This window comes from Columba livia, chromosome 1, assembly GCF_036013475.1.
Source record: "Columba livia isolate bColLiv1 breed racing homer chromosome 1, bColLiv1.pat.W.v2, whole genome shotgun sequence".
NCBI lineage: Eukaryota > Metazoa > Chordata > Aves > Columbiformes > Columbidae > Columba > Columba livia.
Window position 1 is genome coordinate 145396170 of NC_088602.1, and position 9423 is coordinate 145405592.

A 9423-nucleotide genomic window follows, 5' to 3' on the forward strand; every position below is an offset into this window, starting at 1 on the left:
CCATGCTACAACCTCCTTTCAGGTAGTTGCAGACAGTGATAAGGTCTCCCCTCAGCCTCCTTTTCTCCAGGCTAAAGAGCCCCATTTCCCTCAACCACTTCTCATCAGACTTGAGGAGCTTTGCTGATCAAGAACCTTTGGCATTCTTCATGGATCCTAAGCCACTGGTATACCTTCTGTCATTTTTATCTTCAAGAAGCAAAAGTGTAGGTCGTGCAGGAAGCATACATGCCATCTATCGCTTGCAGAGTCCACAAAGTATCAAGGGCCAAATCCCAATCAAGGTTGCAGGCCATTTCAGTTGAGTCAAAAGCCCCTGTTCTTTCATCTGAGAACAGATGCAAATTAAATGGCTGGGAATTTCACAGCTGATTCTCAGATGCAACATAACAAGGGGCAACAACTTTTGTTCCACTCTAACGAGAGCTCACAGCCGTGTGCTGCTGCTACTTGATAAGATTGCCTCAATAATGCCATGGCATTCCACAGCAGTTTGATGCTGAAGCAGAGTTTTGATCTAGTATGAGGAGGTCTTCCACATGCTTGAGAAACCTTACTAATTAACTGGAAAAACACAATGGATTGAATCCAGGTGGGGCATCACAGATCAGACATTAATGTCTCCTTGCCAGGATTTCTTTCAAGAACAAACCACAGCCAGAATCCTTTACAGAACAATGGCACAGGGGGAGTTCATGAAGAGCTAATTAGATCTATGTAAATAATTAATGATGAATGCAGTCTCCTTTTTATGTCTGATTTATCAAAATCCCCATGGTCCAATCCCTTCACACTGCACAGGGCCAGTCCATGGGCACCTGCTGAAGGAGACATAGAGACAGAAACATGGGAGGAGGAAACAAGATGATCGATTGTTCCTAAAGCTGCTGTAGCACAGATACTACTGGAGTTAACATGCATCCTGAAGGGGCAGCAGGTTTATTTTCCTCCTTTAAGCTGGATTGAAATACATTTGGAATATAGAAACCCCTTTGCTCCTTTTTCTGTTATTTTTTAATCTTCAAAAGTTACAGAGGTTCTACAAATTCTAAAATAGTAATGAAAAGAGGTCAAGGTACCCTAGAAAGAAGAACTGAGTAAAATCTAATCATGTTAGGTACTAGCTCCCTCTAAATAACCTCACCTTGTTAGTCTGATTTCGCCCCCCACTTTCTCTCTCACCTTTTTCAATCTTGTTGTTCCTCTGTCTCTTTTAATGTTTCTGTCATTTTTGCATAGCCTGTTAGAAACACTTTTGAAGTCTGAGTGATAACTGATCATAATGGTTTTGTTGCAGACTGCACCTTTGGGAGTAGACGGGAGTCCTGATATGAGCCAAATGTTTAAGAAAAAGATCAAGTGGGAAATGGGAGCAGACAGTAACCAAGTGGATTTCAATACAGGAAGACTGAGCAAATGTGACAAGAAATAAACAGAAAAGGGTAAGTTTTCTAAGTGAAGGAAAATATTATTTTTCTAAATCTAAGTGTTGGCACTAGTATAATGCAGATTTCCTATTGCAGGTGAGGAAAAATGTGCCTTTTAGGAAAGGTCTGAGAGAATATGGAGATTAGTAGGAATGTAGAATAAAAGGATAGCTGAGAAATACCAGGATTTGAACAGATTTTCAGTGGTATTAGCACACAATAATTGTCCACTGTCTCTTTTGCTTCTGGAAGGCCTCTGTCAGCAGGCAGGAGCTTCGCCTCGCCTGTATTACCAGCTTTCCATGTAAGACCAGCTGTTTGCCATGCAGGTGCTTTCTCCTCTTTTTGAAGGCGGTTGGTTGAAGAGCCCATCCCTTCTGCATCACCTTTCATTGTCTATACAAGCTAACCCTCGGCTGTTGTTTGTGCCTATGATAATAGCGCACTGAGCAACACGATGTACGGCTCAGATGAGAAGTTTGTGAGCTGCAGACAGTTTTGCAGTTGCCACATGGGGCTGTAGAGAAGGTGGCTGAGCAGAGATCCGCTGGAGTAACAGCGTGGAGACAGCTGGTTCCCCACATGTCCTTTCTTGAGCAAAATCTCCATTCGCAGTGACCTGTGTAGATCCCTCAGACCCCTTTTCACCTGCAGGAAAAACAGAAAAGAAACTAAAACTAAATAGGAATGATTTAAAATTCATGCAGGGGAGTGTAATTCAGACTTCTGTAGGCTTTGAAGGGCAAGGAAGAAATTAAGGGAGTGAAATTTCTGCTGTGGAGTTTAGAAGATAAATCTGTTAGTCTGTTATGTAGTTAGATTAGATTCGATTTTCTAATAAAAAATCAGGAATATCAAGTCTCTCCCTTTCACGTGAGTTCTTTATTGTTTCTTACATCACTTGCATTAGGTTAAAAGAAGCAACGTCTGCAAGCTGTGAACCATGAGGTAGATTTCTCTTAGTTTTCTGTTTTGGAGATTATGAGGTGGCCAAAATAAAAGGGCAGTGTTTATATGACAGATTATGCTTGCTGGCTGCCTGTGGCTGCAGGGGAACCTACTCCATGACCCTGGATGGGTTTCCTCACAGCTCTATATTCTATAATGAGAATGGAGATGGGATTTTTAACAGTGTAAATTATTGCCTGTCTCCTTCTTTAGAGCACTTAGGCCAGTTACTGAGAAGTTATTGGCCAAATCTAGTGAGAAAAGTTCAAAAATTATGCTGTCACCTCTGCTCTTATCTAAACTGGAACAAAATGGAAATTGCTTCTTTCTGTTTCACATTTTTCTCTTATTTTATAGTCTTTGAAGATGAGTAGCTATTTCAAAAGTTAAAAAAGAACAAGAATCTGATTTCTGTTTAAACTTAGGCCACAACAGCCTGTACTGACAATATAAATAGCCTTTAAAGTGGCTGTAAATGTACATGTAAAATTTACAGATAGTAAATCAGTATTTATATGAGCAGAGTCCACTGTTCCAACAGTGTAAGTTATACACATGTGTGCACAGGATGGTGAGTTTACCCAGGGCCCTTGCCAACTTTAAAGCTTCCCCCCCGACTTCAAACTGTCTCTTCTCTTTCCTCATTAGTTCCTCTGTGCTTGATTGCATCTATGGCAGAAAGCATGAATTATTCAAGGATTAGAATAATATCTCTAAAAATACAATGCAGTTATAACAATATCACATTTCTCACTGGAAGGGCATTCTTACTCTGTTACAAGAATGAGTTATTTCCAGTTGTCCGAACAACTTCTGTAACAAATACACAAACAAAGGCCACCAAAACACAGAAAACAGGTGCTCAGTCAGTTGTAGACTCTGTATTTTTACTTTTACAACTTCGTTAGGGCACAGGTGCATGTACATTTGCAAACAGATTAATTGTTTGAGATGTTACTGTCTAGGAAGCCACTGCAAGCTTGTTACAAGCTGTTTGTCATGGATTATCTGCCAAAGGCGAGGCTGCTGAGGGAGAAGACTGTTGGGGGTGAAACCCACCGATGGCAGCACGTGCAGAAGGTCCTGTTCCCATTCTGGCTTCATCACAGGACTGATGCTGTACTGCCAGTTCTTCTAGTCTTTTCTGGTGTTCTGGTTGTTGCAACCAATTTTATAGCCACCCAATTTGGGAACTGAATCTAGAAACACATCACAGCCCCCGTGTGTAACCATTTGGAGGATGGATCAGGCCACGTACCCAGTTCTAAATAGGCAAAGAATTAGAGCTGTTGATCAAGGAGCTTTAAAATATTTCTGGAAAAGTCCTAAAATCAACATAAGTAAAATGGTTTGTCAGTAAAGGCTATTGGTGGTAGTGCAAGATTAAATAGTAAAGGAATATCCAGTATTCTAGATGCTTCGTGTGGTGGGCTGACCCTGACTGGACTTCAGGTGCCCACCAAAGCTGCTCTATCATTCCACTCCTTAGATGGAGGGGGGAGACAAAAGGTAACAAAAGGCTCGTGGGTCAAGATAAGGACAGGGAAGAGATCACTCACCAATTGCCATAATGGGCAAAACAGACTTGAATTGGGGAAATTAGTTTAATTTATTACCAATCAAATCAGAGTAGGGTAATGAGAAATAAATCCAAATCTTAAAAACACCTTCCCCCCACCCCTCCCTTCTTCCTGGGTTCAGCTTCACTCCCGATTTCTCTGCCTCCTCACTGCCAGCAGTTCAGGTGGATGGGGAATGGGGGTTGCAGTCAGTTCAGCACACATTGTCCCCGCCACTCTAGCGTGGGGTCCCTGTCACTGGAGACAGTTTTCCATGAGCATGACTCCTTCCCATGGGCTGCAGTTCTTCATGAACTGCTCCAGTGTGGGTCCCTTCCATGGGCTGCAGTCCCTCAGGAGCAGACTGCTCTGGGCTGGGTCCCCTGTGGGGTCACAAGTCCTGCCAGCAAACCTGCTCCAGCCTGGGCTCCTCTGTCCACAGGGCCACAGGTTCTGTCAGGAACCTGCTCCAGCATGGGATGGAGGTCACAGCCTCCTTCAGGCATCCACCTGCTCTGGTGAGGGGTCCTCCCCAGGTTGCATGTGGAGGTCTGCTCCACCATGGACCTCCACAGGCTGCCGAGGGACAGCTGGTCTGCACCACGGGCTGCAGGGGAATCTGTGCTCGGCAGCTGGAGCAGCTCCTGCCCCTCCTTCACTGACCTTGGTATCTGCAGAGTTGTTTCCCTCACATATTCTCACTTTTTTCTCTGGCTGCAATTGCTGTTGTGCAGCAACTTTTCCCCTTCTTAACTCTGTTATCCCAGGGGCGCTACCACTGTCACTGGTGGGCTCAGCGTTGTCCAGCAGCGGGTCTCTCTCGGAGCCAGCTGGCATCGGCTCTGTTGGATGTGGGGGAAGCTTCTAGCAACCTCTCACCAAAGCCTCCCTGCTATCAGAACCTGGCCATGGAAACCAAATACACTCTGGAACCGCTAGAGCCTCTGCCTAATTTCAAATTTTGTTTTTATTTCAGGTTTTTGAAAATCTTGGGGTTTTAAAATTAAAACAAACAAACAAACAAAACCCCCACAAAACCAAAACCAAAACAACAACAAAAAAAACACAAACAAAACCAACCAACCAAATAAAAACATATAAATTAACTGTGGATATGAGCTGACCACTGCAGCATACTTGCAGCCGTAGGCCTTTTAAACACATTGGTTGTTTTGATGAACCCAACATGAGGGAAAAAGAGATTTCTATTTTTAGGACTGTCTTTCTGTCGTAAGCTGTCAACTCATTTAAATTTTCAAATTAGTTGAAAATTTATGCCCAATAGAAGAAATAAAACATTTGTCTTAAAAAAAAAATCATCACTTCTACCTGCCTTAGTATCTAGACAGCAATAAAAATAAAAAATTATTCAGTCTTCAGTACATTCATTTAATAATTATAATCATTCACAGGGTAAAAAGTATTCAAAGGCAATTAAATGCGCAAGTAACAGTCCTCATGACTATGCAACAAAGTAGGAGATTTTCAAATCGTGGTTTTAAAGCATCCCTGTTAGTTCACTGTTCTCTATTATCTATTTAGAAATCACTGTCACAGCTCTCTTATTAATGTATGAGGTGAAAATTAATGTATGAGGTAGAAAATAAATGTATAATAATTTCAATCAACTTCATAATTTTTAAGACATTGTTTTTAAACTCTCCATTGTCATATGCAAAATGGCAAAGTCAGTTCTACTTAATTTATTTCATATGTTATTCCAGCAGCATCACAAATAGTTCATTGTTGCATATCTCTCCAAATAATGAGTTCAAGACATCCTTTCCTTCACAACGCTTCATCTGCATCCTACACACTTCATATGGTGTAATTGTCTGATGAAGAAGGGAATCAGGTAGCCTGAGGCTATTAGAAAGAAGAAGCGTCATTGAAAAAATATTGGACAGAGATTTTACTCCCTAAGGACAATGGAATATTTGGAGGATGACTAGAAAAGGAAACGTGATGAAACTAATCAACAGATGATTACAAAAATAGCTTAAGTTCCCTCACTCATCAGGATGCCACCTGTCACCACAAGCATTCTCTCCCAGGGTGGGAAGCTTCCGGACAACCATGAGATTCCTGTAAAAGGTGCTGGGTGGAATCAACTGAGCTCTGGCTGAACGCTGCACTTACAGGATTTGCTGGAAAATTGAATAATGTGAGCCTAACAAACCAGTTATTAGCTAAGCAGTATACTTTTTAAAAGTCCAAAGAAACTACAAATTCACACCAAAAAAAAGTGTTTAAAATTAAATTGGAGTAAACTGAATTTCAAAAGTCTAAAGCAACTAAAAATTCACACACAAAAAAAAGGTGTTTAAAATTAAATTGGAGTAAATTGGGTTTCTTGAGCACTTAGGTCCGTGCTTTGCTCAACTGGCAACATAAAATGCATCTACTCAGAAATACCTCCCTTTCTTCTCAATTGACGGACGTGAATAGTTCCCCCTCAAACACACAGAGTGAAGCACGTGTTCTTCTTCTGATAATTGCAACATAAAAGACCAGAAACTTCTCCTTCCTCTGTATATTTGGAGGGGCAGACAGTTTGGAAGGCTGGGAAGGCATCTGGTCAGTTTTCTAAAATGCAATCTGCTACTTTACATAATTTTTTATCCTTGACGCCAATTTTCAAGGGAAGTTCCAATGTAAAGTTCCGTTCAACTGCACCCGCAGACTTGAAGGGTGTTCCTAATTGCAACAGTGACATCAGCTAAATGCAGAAATAAAAAAGGTTAGAAATGTTTTGTAGCCTGTTAAACTGGGATAATTTTTCTGCTTGAAGTCTGGATATAGAATTTCAGAGTAAATAATCGTATCTTGATTAGCTGTGAGAAAGGTCATTTGCTGCAAGGCTGGGGGTGGGGGGGGAGCTTTATAAGAATATTTTCTTTAAGTTGCATCAGAAATTCAGGAGCAAACTAAAATGCAAAGATGAAACTGGTAAACCTTTGGCCGCGTGAAAATAACAGCGGCATCATGGGTCAGAATTACAGCAAGTTAAGGGGGAATGTGGAAGTTTTTAATTTACAATCTCCGTCATAAAATATATCCAAATATTCAGGGTATTGTTCCTTGCGAACATATAACTCAAATTTAGGCCTGTTCGCAATACACGAGAGGCCCGTGGGAGTGAGGGGTAAAATACTGACCTCCAAGAAGCCATGGCAATATTTCCAATGGCTTCAATGAAGGCTGGATGCTGTCTTACAGGATTACTTACATACTTAAAGATAAGCCTGTGAACTGATATTTACAGACTCGGGGGCTTTCAGTGTTATTTCCAGAGTCTCTGAGCATTGCTGCTTACCAGGGACGTCAGAGTGACCTGTAGGGGGAACAGCATTTCTGGAAGTGGAGGCTTTTAGCTACCGAGTTGTCTTGCTCAGTCTAGACCAGTGGTGTCAAACTCATTTTCACCAGGGGCCACATCAGCCTTGTGGTTGCCTTCAAAGGGCTGAATGTCATTTTAGGGCTGTAGAAGTATTTACATTTATACAGCCGTAAAATTACATTTGGCCCTTTGAAGGCCACTGCGGGGCTGATGTGGCCTCCAGTGAAAATGAGTTTGACACCCCTGATCTAGGGCTACCAGGAGTCCCACCTTTCCTGGGGGACTTGAAGCTTGACTGGCTGCTGGTTCTGCATGTGAGATCTGATCCGCTCAGCAGTCACACAGCCCATGCTGGGTGCACCCACCCTCTGCCCTGGTGCCTGCAACCGGCTGTTTGGGAAGGAAACCCAAGTGCAAAACAGACTAGTATCCATTGCTCCCGTCCCTGCATGTGACACTGAATAGTTCGGGCACTTCCGAAGGACTCTGAGGCGTGGGAAGTGTGGCCATGATCCAGGCATCCGGCGTGGCCCAGGATTTTGTGTTCTCGTTGATGTGCTGGTGGCAAGGACAATATGGCCATAAGCTCAGCACATGAGGCAGGGCAGGATCCAAGAGAGATTTTTTTTCTTCAGTTCATGTTAAGAGTCCTGTGCATCATGCTGTTGACACTTGAGTCAATCTAGGTCATTCTAGTCTGTGAAATGAATACATTTTTATTTATCACTGAAACATGAGGACAGCCACATCTGTTCACGCTGCCTTTCAGCATTACTGTAAGAGCAGGTTTCAAGGTTGTGCTTTGTTTGGGTTTTTACAGGTTTTCTTCCAAACTGTAGAATGGTCATTAAATCTCTGTCTCTCTCCCAGGCTCACTCCTGGCTATTTTGTTTTCTTATCAGCAGTGGAGGTGGTGCAGGAGTATAATGCTGGGACTGCTTTTCTGAGGATCCGAAAACACTCTGCTGCTGTTAACTTGACTGGAGGCTGAAGACTCTGATTGTTTCACAGGTTTTTGTCTTCAGTTGTGTTAATGTACAGTTGGTTGAAAAAACCCAGAAAATTATAAGCAAATTAGAGAAACTCTTCTCCTATATTCTGGCAAGCTTTAGAACTGGTTCTGTTTTTTCTTACCAGAAAACATGCCTCATATTCCATTTGCTCTAGGACGTGTAACAGCAGTATTCTTTTGACAATATTATTCATTGCTTTTTTGTAACCACATTTCTGCATGTTCAAAGTGCTGCAGAAACACTAGGCCTTTGTTTTCCGTTTTCTTTCTTTCTTTTTTTTTTTTTAAACAGGATCTCTGAACAGGGCAGTATTCATAACTTTGAAAACATAACAATGCATATGTGTCTGAATTATATGAATAATACAGACAGTAAACACTTATTGACAAACACTTTAAGTAAAGTTCTTTCATGTAATTTTTCTCTTAGCATACAAATACTGTGCTGGAAAGCTGCCAAGATTTTTATCTCGAGGAAGCACTTACTGCTTCTCTTTAAAAAGATGAACTGTCTCACGAAGATCACAATTCTTGCGAGCAGGAAAAAAACACCAAATGCAAACCAAACAAACAAACCAAAAAACACCAAAACCAAAAAGCCCCAAACAAACAAAAAATGTTAATTTTTAATAAAAATGAAATTTGTAGAGTATATTGTCCAAATTAAGTCAGTGGGATTAGTCAAGTTCTCCAAGTTAAGCATGGGCTTATGCACACGTTTAATCAGGGTCCTAAATACATAATTTGCGGGCTCAACTGCAGTTTGTGTTCCCTGGAGCTTGGGGCTGCCATGTTCTGACACTGGTGTGAGTGGCTGCACTCGTATCAGCACAGCCAACATAAAAATGCCAAGTACTTAATGAAATTGTTCCAAGTGAAAGCTTGCTTCTTATGGCAAAACTTCACAAGGTGAGAGAAAAACAGAGTAGTTTCTATGCAGACATTTGAGGAAGGAGCATTTGAACTACTGTTTGTAACAAATACTGAGAGTAAAAGAAAACAGGAGTTAGGTGAGGCAGGTGATTTAAAATATGTCCAATATTTATTTTAATAGCATAAAAAATATCAAGACCCAAGTTGTCAGGATTCCTGTATAAATGCAGTCTGCTAGCTGCCTAAGACATTTGTGAAATTACA

At 41.5% G+C, this 9423-nt stretch overlaps 1 long non-coding RNA gene across 1 annotated transcript; it reads left to right on the plus strand.

Moving 5' to 3' along the window:
* Positions 1-1297: 1297 nt before the first annotated feature.
* LOC110357348 (uncharacterized) lies at positions 1298-8682 on the plus strand. The gene is made up of 2 exons (XR_002410973.2): positions 1298-1442; positions 8177-8682. It is a non-coding gene; the product is annotated as an uncharacterized LOC110357348 (long non-coding RNA).
* Positions 8683-9423: the final 741 nt, after the last annotated feature.